At 41.8% G+C, this 20,742-nt stretch overlaps 1 long non-coding RNA gene across 1 annotated transcript; it reads right to left on the reverse strand.

Moving 5' to 3' along the window:
• Positions 1-663: 663 nt before the first annotated feature.
• Positions 664-7,470, reverse strand: LOC143136198 (uncharacterized). The gene is made up of 4 exons (XR_012989274.1): positions 7,403-7,470; positions 6,143-6,478; positions 4,298-5,953; positions 664-751 (listed from the first exon to the last, which is right to left on the reverse strand). It is a non-coding gene; the product is annotated as an uncharacterized LOC143136198 (long non-coding RNA).
• Positions 7,471-20,742: the final 13,272 nt, after the last annotated feature.

Genomic DNA, 20,742 nt, shown 5'->3' on the forward strand with positions numbered 1-20,742 from the left:
TGCATACAGAGGGTGTCATATTGATCCTACACTTCCAATTTTGTGCAGTTTTGACTATGTTAGGTCACAGATACCTGCGATTACAACACCTCATTTTTCATTGACTTCGCTGCGCGGTGGTCATAATAAGTCCTAGCGGGTTTTACACTCGGAACACAAACACACAACAAATCCAAGGTTTTAACAAGTGATGGTAATTTTGATACCATAGATTTAATAGACCCAGTCAGACCAATAGTATGAAAAATCAGGAACAGAGTTTATTTACAATGATGCGCATCAAAGGAGAGACAGCATGACATCACCTAAAGATCCATCAGCTGCTCTAACTAGACAAGGAAATAATTAGGGTTTAAGTATCCTTCCAGGCTGACGGGAGATGACGTTGGTCATCCCATCTCACGTGGACTACACTGAATGAGAAATGCAGAACATTAAACCACATATTGGAATATTGGACATAATGCAGAACATTAAACCACATATTGGAATATTGGACATAATGTTCTATTCCACTTTCTCTCACAAGTAACTAAAGAGTCCAACACACAAAAGATCTGAAAACATAACTAAACAGGATCCAGAGTGGTTGACACACACAGGAAGAGAGCAGAAAGATGCAGGAGCAGGTGTGGGGGTGAAATTCATCTTCTGGGTAGAGGAGTCCGGCTGAGGAGAAGACACACTCAGGTGTCCTTTGTGTCATCCGAGATGAGAGCAAACCATGGAGGTATTGGAGCAGACAGACAGTCTGAGGAGAGGAGAGAGTCTGATTGGACACAGGTGCAGGTCAATCAGGCAAGAAACTCAGGGGAGTGATAAGTGGGCGTGGCTAGTGGAGAATCTGTGTCTGTGTCATTTCTACTCTGATGAGAAGAAATGTCCATTTACCATTTTAGTGTCCAGGGGCCTCATGTACAAAGCTTGCGTATGTACAAAAATGCTGCGTACGCCACTTCTCACGCTCACGTCCGGATGTACGAAGACTGACTTGAACGTGAGAATGTGCGGTCCTCCACGCAAACTTCATGTCTGGCGTACGCACATTTCCAATGTGTATCGTCAGTTGGCGACACTTAGAGGCAATGCAGCGCAACAACATTAGTTGATCGCGAGTCTAGGCCTTTATTTGCACAGTATATTGTGAAACGTGGATTATTAAAAATGATTCGAATGACTTCGAAAGTAGGCCTATGTTTCTATATAAATGGACATGCAACATGCTCAAATTCTACTAAGTTATGGAACAACCTATCTGTGATGACAACTGTAGACTTATTAGAGGATACGAATTAAAAGGGAATGTGAAACCTATAGCCTACACATATAGATAGAATAGATAGGCTGACTAATAAGCGCGGACATAAGCTATTTCCCTTAGTGTGATTGACTGCATAGGATACTTTGACTTTCCTCGAGTAAGCATTCGCATTATTGTTGTCACACTTGTGTGCAAATATAGGGAAATGATCCAGAAATCGTAATGTTGTGGCGATGTGGCCTGGATCAACTTTGTTTATTCCACCTCGAGTGCGTGATGCGTGGTAGCCTACTTGGACACGTTTGTTTTTTTTAATTAATGCAGTTGTGTTGTAATGGTTAAAATACATCAAACCCAGTCATGCGAACCCTGTCACCTACTTGCAGACTGACCAATAATTCTACCACGGTCTCTGACCCTATAGCTAGCCACTGCTACGCTCTGCCACTGCTGTTTTTTTTTTTATTATTAATTACAGATGATAAAGACGTACGATTATTGCCATTTTGTCGGATAAACACTTCTACCTCGCATTCGCTGGAGATACTTTTTTTATTGTTTTATTAATTTGATGATTTCAATTATTAAACTTTGGAGCAGGTTCGAGTATGAATGGATCCACAAATGAGTTTTCATTGTTATTAATATTGCGGGATAGGCCATTTTGTCTTCGCGGAGGTCTGCGCTCTCGAGTGGCCTTCTAGTTAGCATATTAAAATGAGTGTGATTGAGGGAGGAGAGAGGGTGGAGTGTAATGCTCGTGCATGTACGCTTAATTTCACGTTAATTGGGATGTACAAAGAAAGGCTGCGTGGAATGCTGCGTACGCACAGTTTCATAAATCAGGATTTTTTTGTGCGTACGCTACTTTTCAGGTTTGCACGTACGCAATGTTTTAGTATGAAATCCACTCAAGTCTTTGTACATGAGGCCCCAGGTCTGTAGCCTATTGGTCAAGCAGGGTTACTGTCCACTCCAACAGAGTTCATCACACACTATGGAGAAAATATTAAATAAATTAACAATGTCTCTAAATGAATAAATAACTTCTCTAATTATAAAACTGAATATGGTAGACAGAAATACAATGTATGGAAAACCACATCATAACCAGTGTTGGGAGTAATGCGTTACAAAAGTAATGTAATTACTGTAATGTATTGCTGTTTGCGGTAACGCGGTAATGTAAGGCATTACCAAAAAAAAATTGGGTAATATTTACTCGGTACAAACTTCAGTAACGCGCGTTACAATGCATTTTAACCCAAAATTAAGCGCTTGTTTTGTTTTGATACATATTCGCAAACACCACCGCGAGAACAACAGACGAGAAAAAATCCGCGCAAAATAGTAGAACGTATCTCCTGATACTGGTTGAAGATGACTGTGGCTGCAGCAGACTCAAAGTCGGACTCTATTTGCGGGATGGACATAAGCCTACGCTCATTATTTTTAGCTTGTCAGAGACAAGGATATGAAGAACATAATAGTTAGTGCACTTTGTGTGCGAAACCAAAAGATCTCACTATGCCTCGCGAAATAGCACAAGTAATTTATTGAAACATCTAAAGTGGTGCCACGCTAATCTTTTTTATTCTTGATAAAACACAAACTATGTTCTTCTAGTGCATGACAGCTTTGAGCTGTGAACTTGAATTAAAGAGAATAAAGGGATAGAAATGCAGAAAAAGATTATGTAGCCTGGCAGTGCCACCGCTCCCACCACGCGCATCACGCACTTTGCGTAGGGCACCAAAGGACAGAGGGGGCACCCAAATGTAACCAATGAATAGTAGCTTTACTGCAAACTGCGTTTCACTCTTCATCAATAACGTTTACAATGTCAGAATGCACTAACACCATGGTACATACTTTTTGGGTTCTCTCAATCTCCACCACGTAGTACTAGTAGAATGGAATTGGTGGGTCTTCAATAATTCGTTTCCCAAGCATTTAGGCTACATGAAGCACATGATATGCCAAGTCGACAAAAAATCCATTCAGATAGCTAGGTGGATACCAGGCTCATAATTCACTTTTATTTGCAAAACGAAATGTGAAGCAACATGTCATTGCATACTTTCCAGAGCAAACTCAACAAACAAGGCTTGTAAACAAGAGCTGGCAAAAGGGCATTATGAGAACGTAAAGATCAATGCTCTTAAAGTGACCGTGCACCATTTATAAGAAAACAGCATTTCTTCAGAAATTAATGTTAAAAAACACACAGTAATGGTCTGTATAATAGGCCTTTTATTTTACTTTAGGTGTTTGAGTTACCATTTAAATGTCACTCACTCAAAGCCACTCACTTAGGGCACCGAAATGGCCAGTAGGCCACCATCTTGACATGTCTTTATTAAGCTTTGATTTACAATAGGCTCTCTATTGAGCAGGCCTAGGCCTTAAAGTTACAGTATTTATATCACAATTTACCAGACTTTGACCTTTTGTCGGTTTTTAACAAAATTCTGACTATGATTGTTCCTTGTTTTGCATCATCAGCACTGCGCCTATTGCATTCTTACTGTATGTTGTTAGCCTTAAGCCTAGCTCAGTCATTATGCTATACCACATCTCCCTCCATTGGAAGAGCAATGAGCTGCATTGAGCGTAATAAACTGCATTTAAAATGGCAAATCCATATTTCTAGATATTTTGGTCAAAGTAACTTAAAAGTAATGCAATAGTAGTGTAATGCCTTACAATTCAGAGACAGTAATATTATAATGTAACAAATTACTTTGAAATGACAGTAATAAGTAATGCATAGTACATTACGATTTTGAAGTAACTTGCCCAACACTGATCATAACTGACCTCATGTCATCTTTGATTATACTGTTTAGTACCCTCTTGCTTTCTACTTGCTTACTGTAGATACAGTACAACGTTTATAAAGTTGATTATCATCGTGTAGCAACATCAAAATCATGAGTTTGATAACCCACAATCTCTTGTTTGTGTGTCTGTGTGTGTGTCTATATGTGTGTGTATGTGTACGTGTGTGTGTGTATGTGTCTTATGTTTGTTTACCTCTGCATGAAGAACAGATGACTGCAGTTGCTCCCACCATCACAAAAAGCGCAGAAAGAGTCAAGCGGATGAATAAATGCATCCTGAAAAGTTCTGTGGTGTTGGAATGCGTTTCCTGGAGAACTGTCACTGAATGTCTGGACTCTACCACTGTAATGCTTCTTTTTTTCTGGGTTCAGATCTCCAGTCAACTGACAATACCCTCTCTCGTCACTGGTGACAACGCTCCACTGAATCTCATCAGGTTTGGTCTGCAGGTCAGTACGGGAGCAGAGCAGGAGAACAGACTCTCCTGGGGATCTGGGGCCTCATGTACAAAGACTTGCGTGGATTTCATACTAAAACATTGCGTACGTGCAAACCTGAAAAGTAGCGTACGCACAAAAAAATCCTGATGTATGAAACTGTGCGTACGCAGCATTCCACGCAGCTTTTCTTTGTACATTCCAATTAACGTGAAATTAAGCGTACATGCACGAGCATTACACTCCACCCTCTCTCCTCCCTCAATCACACTCATTTTAATATGCTAACTAGAAGGCCACTCGAGAGCGCAGACCTCCGCGAAGACAAAATGGCCTATCCTGCAATATTAATAACAATGAAAACTCATTTGTGGATCCATTCACACTCGAAACTGCTCCAAAGTTGAATAATTGAAATCATCAAATTAATAAAAAAAAGTTTATGTCCAGCGAATGCGAGGTGTTTCGTCGGAGTGTTTATCCGACGAAATGGCAAGAATCTTACGTCTTTATCATCTGTAATTAATAATAATAAAAAAAACAGTAGTGGCAGAGCGTAGCAGTGGCTAGTTATAGGGTCAGAGACCGTGGCAGAATTATTGGTCAGTCTGCAAGTAGGTGACAGGGTTCGCATAACTGGGTTTGATGCATTTGAACCATTACAACACTGCATTAATTTAAAAAACATTAAATCAATCGTGTCCAAGTAGGCTACCACGCATGGCGCACTCGAGGTGGAATAAACGAAGTTGATCCAGCCCACATTGCCACAACATTACGATTTCTGGATCATATCCCTATATTTGCACACAGTGTGACAACAATAATGCGAATGCTTAGGCTACTCGAGGAAAGTCAAAGTATCCGCAGTCAATCACACTAAGGGATAGGCTATATCCGCGCTTATTAGTCAGCCTATCTATTCTATCTATATGTAGGCTATAGGTTTCACATTCCCTTTTAATTCGTATCCTCTAATAAGTCTACAGTTGTCATTATATATAGACATATAGATAGGTTGTTGCATAACTTAGTAGAATTTGAGCATGTTGCATGTCCATTTATATAGAAACATGGGCATACTTTCGAAGTGTTATCATTTTTAATAACCCACGTTTCACAATATACTGTGCAAATAAAGGCCTAGATTCGCGATCAACTAATGTTGTTGCGCTGCATTGCCTATAAGTGTCGCCAACTGACGAGTGCTAATAGAAATACACATTGGAATTGTGCGTACGCCAGACATGAAGTTTGCGTGGAGGACCGCACATTCTGAAGTTCAAGTCAGTCTTCGTACATCCGGACGTGAGCGTGAGAAGTGGCGTACGCAGCATTTTTGTGCGTACGCAAGCTTTGTACATGAGGCCCCTGGTGATGATCTCATTTTCAGGCTCAGATATTATACAACCTGCAGAAACAACATAGTACACAAACACACCTTATTCTATGGAACACAAAATGGTCTCATTTTCAGGCTCAGATATTATACAACCCTCTCCAGCTCCTTCTCCTGCTCATGAGAAAACCTCAGACAGTGACACTTTATATTATGACATGATAATTAGGCAGAAATCTACATAGAAATGAAACTAATTACTTTTTATGATGAGTGTGATTATTCTGATTCCTGCTCTACTATTGGTTTCGATCTCACACACATAGTCTCCCTGGTCCTCTTCAGTCAGGTCAGACAGAAGCAGGGATGCGTTTCCTGGAGACCTGTTACTGAATGTCTGGACTCTACCACTGAAACGCTTCCTTTCTTCTGGGTTCAGAGCTCCTGTTAACTTATATTCCTTTTTCTTGTCTTCACCAGGACCAGTCCACTGAATCTCATCAGGTTTGGTCTGCAGGTCAGTGCAGGAGCAGAGCAGGAGAACAGACTCTCCTGGGGATCTGGTGATGGTCTCATCAGGTTCAGATATTATACAACCTGCAGAAACAACATAGTACACAAACACACCTTATATTATTATGTAACACAAAATGAGTGATTTGATAGTGCTCATGCAACAGATATTCCTGGGCAAAATGATTGCCTGTAATTCACCTTAACACCCCAGGGACTAATGTCACAGGAGGCTATTTACACACAGGACAACAAACATACTGTGCATGCCCCAAAATAAAAGAAAAAGAATAAAATGTCATGGTGAACATTCATTTTCATCTCAGTGGACAGTACAATATTTTAAGAACATTTCAGGATTAAATGTTTTGATGCCATTTATAGTGACAAAATTGTGTTTTATTTCCATGATCTTCATTCTGAGAATGTATACTACAATCTTTAGTTTATCTATAAATGACGTGCCAATAAGTTGTCCAGAAGCAGGCTGTCAACTTTATGCAGAAGATGAAATCATCTAAGCACATCATCCAAGCCACCTCGAGAGAGTGGAGAATATGATGGCATACTTGAAAAAATAAAGCCTAATCCCTTAGGGGCCTACATTACTTCATTACTCTCTATGGAAAGTAACTAGTTACAATACTGTTGCGTTACTGCGTTGAAATGTCTTAATGGACACCTTTTTTAAAAAATGTATTTATTGATTAATTAATGACGTTGTGTGAAACACTAGATAGCATAATTAATGACGTTGTGTGAAACACTAGATAGCATTGTGCTGTACCAGGCATTTCTTACAGATCATTGATCAGTACAGTGCACCTATGACATAGACAGTGTAATCATTATTACAGCAACTATGACCCACACGATTGATCATGTAACATACACGATACAGGCTACATGTGTATGATCTAAATATTTAAAAACACTTTCCATCACACACACACACACACACACATACACACACAGACAAACACACGCATATGAAATATTAGAACTCACCAACAGTGACATGCAGAACTGTGTAAAGCAGACAGAGGAAGAGCTTCATCTTCAGAGGAGGTTTTGACACAAAAGACTTAATCACACAAACATCACTGATGGGGCATATTTGCTACTTCCTCTTCACAAATGAAGAGGAAGTAGCAAATATGCCCCATGTTGTTGCAAATATGCCCCATTTTTCCTTGCTGTGGAGAGTTGAAATATTAGTCTTCACAACTCTGTGTGTGTATGTATCTGTGCTGTGGCTGACTGTTAGGGAGCTGGGCCAAGTCCAGCACAGATATACATACTTGTCTGTCCCTGACTGGCTTTATCAGTAACGTCTCTTGGCCTAATCAACATGCAACCTGAAGTGAATTGGCGGGCCTGTAGCCAATCCACTGAACAAATCTGTTCCAGACACAACTGATCTCATATTCATGACTGTTTATGAGAACAGGTATACTGTTAGTGTCACATTTAGTTTGTTCTCAGGATGCAATGTGTATCCGGTTCTCATGGATGGCAGCTCTTGTCCACCACTGCACCATAAATGAGATGTGGTGGTTAAGTATAAGTATAAGTATATATACTCTTTTGATCCCGTGAGGGAAATTTGGTCTCTGCATTTATCCCAATCTGTGAATTAGTGAAACACACTCAGCACACAGTGAGGTGAAGCACACACTAATCCCGGCGCAGTGAGCTGCCTGCATCAACAACGGCGCTCGGGGAGCAGTGAGGGGTTAGGTGCCTTGCTCAAGGGCACTTCAGCCGTGCCTACTGGTCGGGGTTTGAACCGGCAACTCTCCGGTTACAAGTCCGAAGTGCTAACCAGTAGGCCACGGCTGCCCCAGGCAGGACACTTTCACAATTCTGTGTGAAAAACGTTCTCAGCTATGTGGTGTACCACCACTATTTGTTACCCCTCTGCAAACTTTGATGCCATTCTGTGCGTGCAAACACCCAGCCTGACTCTGTTAGCCTAGCTTAGCTCAATGCACTAGAAGCGGGTTATACCAGCTAGCCTATAGCTAAAAGGGAGCTCTGGACTGTTACGACCCCCTGTGCCCCATCAGGTTCTGTGTAGTCAGTGCACGTGTAGGCAGTGCAGACCTGGCGGCGTCAATTAGTTATTGTGCACACCTGTAGAGGTGTGTGGCTGGGTATTTAACAGCTTAATTCTCAATACCAATTTCCAGGTTTTGCCTGAAATTGCAGAGCGCCTGCTTCACAGGGCATTGTTCCCACCTTTTTTGGGGCTTACCATCAAATATTTGACCTCTCCTGTAGTTTTCGTAGGAAACAGTCAGATTAAATGTGTGATGTACTGACACAGAGGTACAGAGGCTAGTTGTTTTTTCTTTCTGCCGGATTACAAGTGTGACCGGGGCCCATAGGAGCCCGAAGTCACGCAAAGGAACCCGACTATGCCACCCAGAGGGAGACTGGGAAATACCCTATTCAATTATGACACCTTAGACACAAGTTATTAAATGGACAGAGAGAGCAGAGACCCAATTCAAGTTCATGCAAACTTTTCTTGACATTTTTGAAAGGGAAATAGTTAGTGAAATATATGTACTTTATTAGATTTGTCAATAAATTTAGTTCAATAAATAAGTAGTTTCCAGTTAAGCACAATCACAACAGTTTACAGCCAGATATATAAAGCCTATGTGTCTTGTGTATATAGCCTATGTGTCTTGTCCTTTTAGGCAAGTCCCTCCACTCGGCGGCCATATTGCAACGCTTTTTGGGCACTCATAGGGCATCCTATTCGGCAGAAATGCACGTGTGCAAGGCTTCACGACACCAATCTTGCTCCAGCGGCGATTTCACAACACATGATTGGCACGATGTCTTCACAACACACCATATGATTGGCTCAATATATTCTCATCACACCACATGATTGGCTCAATGTATTGACATGTCGACGTTTTGCCGAGGAAGGGGTGGGACATGTGTATACAACGGCGTTACAAACTAACCCCATGCATTTCTATTCATGGGTTTCATCAGGTCCCTTTCCACAGGTGTATAAAATCAAGCACCTTAATTATCAATGCAGACTGCATGGTGCTTGATTAATACACCTGTGGAAAGGGATCTGATGAAACCTATGAATGGAGGATTTTTGGAGTGTTGTGTCTCCTCCAACCGGTCAAGAGCGTGCAGATTAGCTTCGGCATGTTAGCATACGCCATTTTCAAATATGGCGCTGCATGGAGCATTTGGAACAGCTCCATGCACGAAAATCCGTGTTGGGCATGAGCTCTCATGCGCGTACATGTTGGTGGGCGGGTACCTATCCGGCGGCTACAGCCAAACGTTATTCAGTGCGTATTTCTTGAGGATCCTATGAGAAGACGTGCATATTATGGTTGTTTATCCATCATATGACAAATAAACAAGAAAATTGTATTGATCTTGTTTCGTTGTTGTTTGTCCTGAACAAACATAGCCTAAACATGATTAAAGACAATAAATTACACAACAGCGGCATAAAGACCTTGTCTCGTTACACCATGGGTCTCCAACACGTTGCTCTCAACCCATAGCCGCCCCCTTTGGAGCTTGCCAGAGGCTGAAGCACTAGTCTACTACATTTAAACACAATTATTGCCGCGAGGCATTCCAGCCTACGAATTGAATAAAAAGTAAACCATGCATAATTAAAAAGAAACTCAATTTAGGCTACTTCGCTATGCAATTAGGTTTCCATTAGAGCACAGCGCACGTTCAATGAATGAAGGAAAGACCTTGTCTCGCAATAAACAGCTGGAAATTCCAACACTTTTTCAACTACACGAAACTTTACAGTGATCATCAAATACCCTCTAGATTTAAATGCCCATCAGTCTCAATATTTAACTATATAATAAAAGTCAAAAAGTAAATTAAATCCCATACCAAAACCGAAAATCGTCTGCGTTTGATAGCCTGGTATGCCGCTCCAAACAAAACGCATGTCTCACAATAGACCTCTGAAGTTCGCCTACAAAAAAGCTGCCATCTTTGACATCCGGTATCTGGCGATTTTTCCTATGGGAAAATAACATGAGGATTTTGAATAACTGCACCTATTAAAGTCTCGTGGGGATGAAAAAGTCTGAAATGCAGACGTTTTCCTGAACACGCTTTTGTCCTCTGCCTTCGAGTAGATACTGTGATCTCCGGTAAGTGAAGGCGGCACACTTAGATTTTTGCTACCCCAGAGCTAACTTGCAATGCAATTTGCCATAGGTAGTTAGCTTCAATTAACAACCGGATCTCCTTATATGGGCAAAGATGGCCGTTTTGGATCTTTTTTGTAGGCGAACTTCAGAGGTCACGTACAATGTAAGAAACTAGATGTACCGCAGAGCGGTACAAAATATGACCGCCGCCCAGTCCAGCACATTTTTTCCACAAAAAGAAATCACGCTGAAAGGCCTATATGATTCTAACTGTCTCACTAAATTGCATTATCCACACTCAATTCTCACTGGTATCTGCTAGACAACAAGTACCAAAACATGATTAGTTCATAGATTTCACATGTAAAATTCATTTTATACAACCCCACCTCCATCTTGCCTGTTCATAATTCTGAGAAATTCTTGATTGTTTGTGTTATGTTTATGTTATGTGTGTGGGTGTGTGTGTGTGTGAGTGTGTGTGTGTGTGTGTGTGTGTGTGCGTGCTTGTGTGTGTGCCTGCGTATGTGCCTGTGCATGGAAGCGTACATATGTCTACTGTGTGAGTATGTGTCATACGTATGATTACTGTGAATGTGTGTGTGTGTATATCTGTTTGTGCACATGTGTGCACATGAAATGGGTTAACATGACCCCTGGAGGCAAATATACGGAAAAAAAGGGTCATCCTACAGTTCTCAAGATATTCACAGAGAACTGTGTCTGGCCTACCCTCCTTTCGGGGGGGTCCAGTCCAGCGGGGGGGCTACAGATCAAAACGAAAAATGACGGTTCCATGCTATCCATGTGGGGGTACATGCCCACCAAGTTTTGTGTACCCCGGTCTTTCAGTGCCCCGGGAATCCTTGTTGGTGTACGTCACTAAATGTACACATAAATTATTTTATTGTAAGGCCCCCCATGAACGAAAGTACACAAAACTTGGCATGCATTCGGAGGGAGGGTGTCATAATGATCCTACACTTTCAGTGTGCAGTTTGTGCAGTTTTGACCATGTCAGCCAGAGATATTGTGATGAAAACACCTAATTTTTTGCTTTTTTAATTTTTAACTAGGTGGCGCTATACATGAAATAAGTGGTAATGGGATGGGTTGACATGGCCCCTTGAGATCAACATACAAAAAAAAGGTGGACCTCCTAGGCCCTACGTTTCTCCAGATATTCACAGAAAACTGTCTCCGGCCACCTACAGGCCAGTTGGTGTATAGTAACATAAATTAATTTATTGTGTGGCCCCCCATGAACGGAATTCCACGAAACTTGGCGTGCATTCAGAGGGTGTCATAATGATCCTACACTTCCAATTTCGTGCAGTTTTGACTATGTTAGGTCACAGATACCTGCGATTACAACACCTCATTTTTACTTTTTTGTGTTTAACTAGGTGGCGCTATACATGAAATGAGTGGTTATGGAATGGGTTGACATGGCCCCTTGAGATCAACATACAAAAAAAAAATGGTCCTCCTAAACCTTACGGTTCTCGAGATATTCACAGAAAACTGTGTCTGCCCTACCCTCCTTTCGGGGGGTGCAGTCCAGCGGGGGAGCTACAGATCAAAACGAAAAACGACGGTTCCATGCTATCCATATGGGGTTACATGCCCACCAAGTTTCGTCTACCCCGGTCTTTCAGTGTCCCGGGAATCATTGACGGAAATTTGGACATGCGAAAAAGAAAAAAAGAAAAAAATAATAATAATTCTGACTAAACCTAAACCTTCGCTGCGCGGCGGTCATAATAAAGGTCTGCCTCGAATAAGCCTACCTCAAATAAATACCTGTGCTTTGCAGCCTAAGTAAATAGCAGACCCTGGACATAATTTAGGATTTACGGAAAGTATGCAATCATACGATGTTGGACGCCTGGCGATGCTCTGGCCGTCTACTGTGTCTGACACCGCTGCCTCATTTGGGTAACTCCACAGGTGAGCGTGAAGATTGGATGTCGTGGATGCGTAAGTAAACTGTTTTTTGCTGAGTCCTCAGACAACATTCTCTTTAACCGTTACTTTACCATCTGCGGTGTACAACTCAAAGTAAAGACACCACATTTTAGATGAGTTGGGGACGTAATTGTCCGCTCAGGCTGACCGTTCTGTGCGTTATCTTCAATACTATCTTCAATAATATTGAATATCTTCAATATTATTTTCAAAACAGGGTGGCTATTGAGGGCTCTGGCTCCAGTCATTATTGTGGCTACTGGCTATTATTGGCTTGATTTGGTCATGGGCCAACGCTAGAATACGTTTACAGCACCCGATATGAGATGGCAAACAATAAAAAAAAATAAAAAAACTAATCATAGACTGTAGGAATGCGCTACACTTGGAACTACAAGCCGAATAGTTTATTTATAGTTCGACTACGGATATTTCACGTCATGTTCGAATGCATATTTGCAGCAGGACAGCAGACCGCTCTTAGTTAGAGCCGCTGTGTTATCCAATGAAATTAAGTTGCGCTTCAGGGCGACTCCACTCGGACTCCATGCGTGTTCCCGAGCAACTTTTTCTTCTTCTTGTTATGAGGCAAGGACTTTATGTGCATTATCGCCACCCTCTTACTGGAGGACGACTCTCGTTTTACAGAATATCCAATAAAAATCGACGTTGGTCCATGCGTCATTTCCAGCTTTGTAACTTGGCGCATGGTCAGAGCCGACTGGCGCTGGATCCAAACCCCAGTGTTCAAGATGGCGTTGACTATGAATTGGCCGGATTTACCAAGGGGGCAGGCGAATTCCCGGAAGTAGAAGCATCGATGTAGCGGTGGTTATCAACTCTCTGCTAACCCCATAGAACGCCCATTCTTTTAGGATTTTTTTGAACTCCCATAACTTTATATAACATATATCCTGTGCCAATATTTTAGCTTCTGTGTAATCTACATAAACAATAAAAGGCAAAACAAGACTCGACTACCTCGTACGTAACGTTAGGTTCCCGTAAGAAGAATGTTTAGCATGTCCGGTTGAAGGGAAGCTAACGCACTGAAGGGAGATAACCGTATTGTTTGGATAAGAAGCGTAGTCCAGCCAGCACGGAAACTCGTGAACAAAGCTATGTAGCCTACAATAGCATTGTATGTTAAGGTAAAGCATAGAGGCAAGTAAACCTAATGAAAAACAGTAGTTTTACCGTTAGGTAGTCTAACGATAATCATTTCAGAGGTTTTCGATGGATTGACCGTAGGTCAGAAAAGTGGAAAGATTAGCTTCAAGGCTATAACTTTTTTGTTTTGTGACTGTTTTTGAAGATGATCATGTGTGGTAGTTTCAACATTAACACGACTTGATATCACTTGTGAGGATGATATTAATAATAATACATAAATAAATGTTTAACTTTGATGACTTTGAAGGCGAAGGAAGTGTGAGAAGAATTTCTGTGTATCTATCATGAGTTACAAGATTCAGTTTGATGGCTAACGTCACGAAGTTAAGTGCGAGTCTGCGCAGTCTTCTTCTTCTTCTTCAGGGTTTAATGGCAGATTGGACACCTATCGGTGCATTACCGCCACCTTCAGGATGATTCAGCCCATTAACTCATCAGCCTCTTAGATTCTGGCAGCTAGGCCAGAAGCTTTTAAAAACCTAACTAGGCTTGATGTGACTTTAGTATCATTCAATCCAAGTAGAGTAGAGATAGTAGCAGTGGTAACACCCAGGCTATGAAGTTCATTAAAAAGTACACGCCTAACCCCACTGTATTGAATGCAGTCTAGCATAACATGGGAACTGTCCCAGAAACTTCACATACCTCACATAACCCATCCTGATGCTTGCCAATTAAGTGCAAATAGGCATTTAATGCGCAGTGCCCCAACCTAAGACGAGTTAAAGTAACTTGCTGGAACCTATAATCACCAGGTACGTTGCTAGTGGGCTTACAGCCGGCTGAATTGAATAAAGGTGTCTACCTTTTACATCCTGATCCCACTGAAACTGTCATGACTGGAAAACCCCCTCCATCAATCTACCTCTCAGCTCTGTTCTTCCCGGACTGAGTTGAATGCCACCTCATTCCCAATTATGCCTATATGGGCTGGGACCCACAAGAAGGCGACCTCATGCCCTAGCTTATAAAAATTATACCAACTTAAAATAATTTCCCAGATAAGATCAGGCCTAGCATTTGAAGACCGGCTTTTTAGACTGTTAAGGACTTAAAAAGAGTCTGAGCAGATTACCGCATCTCTGGGTCCATCTTCCAGCACCCACTGAAGGGCTTTCAGGATAGCCACAGATTCAGCTGTGAAAACAGCCATATTATCATTCAGTCTGAATCCCATTCTTACGTTGAATTGAGGGATGAAGAATGCACAGCCAGTTTTTCCCGACTCTGGGTCTTTGGATCCATCAGTATAAATTTGCACACTGGAGTCCCAGTTAAGCTGAATGTACTCCATAGATGAGTCGCTGGAGAATTCTGCATCTTCATTGTGTTTGTCCTCATACAATTTGAAGTCAAACTGAGGGGAAGGGAGAAGCCAGTTAGGGACTGATCCCCAATTAAAGGTTTTTGCTGGCACTAGATCTAATAGCTTAAAATCTTTTGCCCATTTTAAGCATTGCATAATGAAAGGCTGCCTGTTTCCTGATTTATTATTAAATTCAAAGTGGTCAGCCAGGATGGCACTTGCCGGGCAATCACTAACTTTCTCCCTTAACCTATTCCAATAATGCAGAGAGAGCTGGATTCTTCTTAAGGATAGGGGTTTCTCTCCCGTTTCAATGAGTAGTGCAGAGACAGATGTGGAGGTAAATGCCCCGCAGCAAATCCTGAGAGCTTTGGATTGAACAATGTCTAACTTTTTCAGAACAGATGTTGCAGCCCCTCCATAAACCTGGCACCCATAGTCAAATATTGATCTTATCATGGCTTGGTAAACAGTCAGGAGCGTGCCCTTATCCGCCCCCCAAGAGAAGCCTGTAAGACATCTCATCACGTTAATCACCTTACTAGTTTTGACTACAGTTTTAGAGATATGGCTGTTCCAGTTTAGCTTGCTATCAAACCATACTCCCAAATATTTGAAACTATCCACTTTTCCTATGGGGGTGCCATACAAGGTCAAGGAGCCATCCCACTTCTTCCTGGCACGGCTAAACACATCATACTTTGTCTTAGAGACAGAGATTTTAAACCCCCATTTAGATGCCCATTCCTCTATTGTTTTTAATTCACCCTGAATCTTCTTAGTTATAAATGGGATGTTTCTTCCTCTAACCCATATGGCCCCATCGTCAGCATAGAGCGACTTCCCTACACCATGGCCTAGGTCAATGAATATGTCATTGATCATGACATTAAAAAGCACTGGGCTTATCACGCTACCTTGTGGGGTCCCATTATCAACACGGACCACACCTGAGAAAGATCCACCTACTCTAACCTGAATTGTACGCTCTTCCAGGAAATTCTTGATCCACCAGAACATTCTTCCATCAATCCCGTATCTTACTAATTTAATAAGGAGACCCTCCCTCCATAACATGTCGTAAGCCTTCTCAATATCTAAGAAGACAGCAATAAGGGACTCCTTATTGGACAAAGCTTTCCTGACTTCCAGATCTAAAGCAACCACATTATCCATAGTGCCCCTACCCTTCCTACATCCACTCTGATAATCCACCAATATTCCCTTCACTTCTAAATGGTGGACCAGTCTGTCTGTAATCAACCTCTCCATGATCATACAAACAACCGAAGTAAGGGCTATAGGCCTATATGAGGATGGTGAGCTAGGATCCTTCCCCGGTTTTAGAATTGGAATGACAACAGCATGCTTCCAGGTCTTGGGTAACTTACCTTGATTCCAGATTTCATTCATAAGGCTGAGAAGCTCTTCTAAAACAAGATCAGATACATGATTAAACATTTTATAGTAAAGATTGTCCATTCCAGGGGTTGTATTCCTATTTTTAGCTATGGCTCCTTTAAGCTCATCTAGAGAAAAGACGACATTATAGTCCTGACATCGCGACTCTTGGGGAAAGACATAATTCTTTATTGTCTGAGCCCTAATTTCCCTGCTTTCCTCATCAAGATTGTCAGAGCTGTGGATCTTTCTAAAGGCTTCAACTAAGAGGTTAGCCTTTTCCAAGGAGGATACCGCCACCTTTGCTCCATCTATTAGAACAGGGAAGTTAGTTCTCCTCCCTACTCCATTCATTCTCCTAACCGTGGACCACAGTTGAGTAATTGGTGTTTCACCTGACAAACTAGAGCAGTAATTAGTAGTAGTAAAAACTATTTTTCTTAGCAGATTTAATTACTTTCCTTACCAAAGCCCTACAGTATTTATACTGCATCAGGTTATCAGGGGAAGGGTATCTACGCAGGGCCCTAAAGGCCTTATTTCTTTTCCTGATTACCTCATCACACTCTTAGTTCCACCAAGGGACCACTTTCTTCTGTGAGGCCTTGCCTTTTTTAGGAATAGCAGATAGGAATAGCAGAATAGCTGCCGCAGATATGGTACTTGAAAAGGCCTGGTTCCACTCGTCTATAGACCCGTCCTTAAGATCAGACAAAAATTCATCACATAAACATTCAAACTTTTCCCAATCTGCTTTATGAAAGTTAAATTTCCCCCCTATCCTGTCAGTTTCTGCCTTTAACCTGAATCCAAAAGTTCCTAAGGTTGGAAAATGGTCACTCCCCATGTTGTCTGGGTCAAGCATCTCCCACTCACACTTACCTGCCAACTCTCCTGAAACAATCATCAAATCTAAACATGAAGGAGTTAATGAACCTAACTGGATTCTCGTTGGGCGCCCATCATTCAGACAAACTAGGTTAAATTCATCCATAACAGACTCAACCACTAACCCATTACTGTCAGTTTTCTCACTGCCCCATAGGCCATTGTGTGCATTAAAATCACCTGTCCATATAACTGGAGGTCTAACTTGTCTCAATACATGTTCTAACTCATCTACATTTAGTTTCTGACAAGGATTATAGAAATTCATTAAGGTTATTCTTCCAGTGTTACCCCAGATTTCAGTCACAACAATTTCTAGGTTTGTATCTACTGACAGGGTTCTATATGCAATGCCTACTTTAATAAAGGTGGCACAGCCCCCTCCTTGTCTATCACTTCTATCTTTGCGAATAGATACGTACCCAGGCAATACAAAATCTAGAACAGGCTTCAACCATGTCTCTTGAACACATATAATCTGAAACTCAACTTCATTGGATGAGACAAACCTCTTAAATTCCTGTCCATTCCCAATTAGACTACGAGCATTCCATTGTAACAGGTTAAAGGACATCTACCCTGTCCCTCCTTCCTCACTACCCTGTGACGCAATTGGCCGACCTTCACTATTTTTGAGGAATTGAAACAGTGATTCTGGAGAAATGTACATTTGGAAATATTTTTCCGCAGCATTGGAGACTAACCTTATCACATCTGACCTGTTCTTTGAGATTCTTGATGCTGAGATTACTTCAGAAATAAATGCCAGAAACTCTATCTTTTTGAAGACAAAACTGTCCTTAGGAGGGCTATGTACAATTTGCACTCTGGTAGGCTGGGGGGGTTGCTGAGAGTAGCGATTGCCATGATTTTCCTCATCATTTACTTTTTTCAAGGCTTCAATATGACACACGTTCATTTGTCCTAACCCTCTGTACTTCTAAAGCTTTCACATAATGAGGACAGCCCTTATATGCAGCACTGTGCTCTTCCCCACAATTTGGACAACATAAAGAAGACTCCGGTTGACAATCCCCATAGTTATGATCCCCTCCACACTTACCGCACTTCCTTCTACCTCGACACACAGCCGCAACATGCCCAAACCTCTGACAATTAAAGCACCTGAGAGGTGGTCTAATATACGGCTTCACTTGAAAGATCAGGTACCCCAACCCAACTCTTTGTGGAATACATTCTCAGGGCAAACGTTAGCAGTACTGTCTGACTATCGACTTTCTCATTGTTCCTAGTTACTTGGAACCGTTTAGCATCAGTAATTTTAGCATTACCCCCATTAACTTTCTGCAAAATCTCTTCAACTGTTATATCAACAGGAACCCCATAAAATCACTCCCTTAGCTCTCATATTCCCCACATCGCACTTATTTAAGGACTTCAGGGCTAAAGCCTTTAATTGCTGGGCTTTGGATTTACACACAACCAGTATCTTTCCATTAGCGAGAGTTTTTGCATAAAGAAAACTTCCTATTTCTCTTCCTAAATACTCAGTTTAATCGGGTTCATCCCCCTGCCTCCATTGCCACTCAGTTTCAAGATTACCTTAAATTCACTAACTCGTCTTTCTTTCACGGGCCGAGACTCTCCTTCACGGTGCCTCTATCCTTCCTTTTCCTGTGTGTCACTAACTGAAATCCTTCATCCCCACTATCCATACTATCAGTAACCCCCCCCCCCCCCCAACCACTAAATCATCCCCCGCAGGCATACTATGAGAACTCGTAGCAGCCGAAAACCTGGTGTTACCACTGTTTCCAGACTCTCTCTCTCGTCCAGCTGCTTGCGACCACAATCCCGGATCTTTAAATTCGAGTCTGCGCAGTACTGGGGGGACCAACTGAAAAATGACTCAGTGCCCTCCCATTGAGAACGACGGAGTCTGTTCGTCCATTTCTTTTACTGTCTATGGGATTTACTAGCCTAGCCTCCACCATTCATTTGTATGGAGGGCGGGACTTAGTCACTCTCTCCAGCAGTGTTGTAGTACTCGAACTCGAGTCCGAGTCATTAGCTAAATTTAGAGACTCGTGACTTGACTTGGACTTGAGCACTGATGACTCGAACTTGGACTCGGACTCGTGCATTCGCACTCGCGATGACTCGTCGAGGACTCGACTTTTTTTTTTGTAATATATCATAAGGCTATAATTGTAGTATGTCATTAGGCTATAATTTGCTATATGATTTTAATATCTAAATTATTCGTAATACTCATTTTAGTTCAAGGGAAGGCTACTGCTTCGTGTCGTAGGCTACATCGCAAGTCACATCATGTTCACATGCAAAGCAAACTACGTTAACTTTAACACCAAAATGCCTGGAGATATGGCCGCCGCTATTTCAAATTAGTAGGCTATTGCCAGGCAATATTAGTTCTCATACATGACATAACATTAGGCTACCTAAGATTACACTCAGCCTAGGCTAAACAACACACACTGCTGCTGGATAGCTGATCATCGTGACTTGGTGAACAGTGTTTTCCCTGACTGACGCGAGAAGCGAGGTTCCATTCATTCATTTTCATTCGGGGCGTGCCCTGCCATGCTTCAGTCTGTTAATTTGCAGCAGGCTATTATCGGATGAAAGAAAAATAAACTAAGCGTTTTCCCGATCAAGATATAGCATACTTCTTAATTTTGGTGTCATAAAATATAGAAGCATAACATTAAATTGCCTAGTAGAGTGTCCATGTAGTGTCAATGTAGGCCTACGTGTCTGCGCAAGTGAAACTGACAAACTGAACCTCTCGTGGGTAGGCCAGAAACAACTATATTTAAAACCACGAATGAACTGGATTACTGTTACTGTTCAAACGAGCGATTTGATAGCCTAATCCACTGCACGAAAAAAAAGGAAATAGCAACATGTTCTATTTCTAACAGGTGAATATCGTAGCAAATAGTATGGCGATGGCAGCTTAAAAAAACATTTATTTCACTCATCTTGCTGAAATGAACGTGGCCTGTTGCACAAAGAAATTAATTAGGCAGATGATCTACATCTCCGTTAACCTAAAGCTAGTTTTCATCTCTATTGTTGACGTGAAATATGTCTCCATAGTGTCAGTGAAGTGATAACATAATTATGCAGTTGCCGGTAGCCACGTGTTCACGTCACGGGAGTCAGAAAGAAGCTACCAAGACGGGCCCTGCTCTGTTTCTGTCCCTCCCAAACTGCGCTAAAATTGTGTAGGCTATTTAACAGCCAGAATTTTAAAAAAAATGCCCTTTTATGATCCACACTACCTCTTACAAAATAGGCCTACTCCAACGTGCAAGCATGATAGAGTCCTGAATAGGTAACAGTCTTTGGCGTAGGCCCCGTCTCGGATCCGCCCAGCGATGAGCGGATCTCGTCTCCTGCCGATGGATGAAGGCAGGGGCGGGGAGCCTACCCCCAAAAGAGTGAGTGATGAC

Source organism: Alosa pseudoharengus, unplaced genomic scaffold, assembly GCF_046254945.1.
Source record: "Alosa pseudoharengus isolate Yale_2024_CS ecotype anadromous, Long Island Sound unplaced genomic scaffold, YU_APseudo_1.1 YU_APseudo_1.1_scf_20, whole genome shotgun sequence".
Lineage (NCBI taxonomy): Eukaryota > Metazoa > Chordata > Actinopteri > Clupeiformes > Clupeidae > Alosa > Alosa pseudoharengus.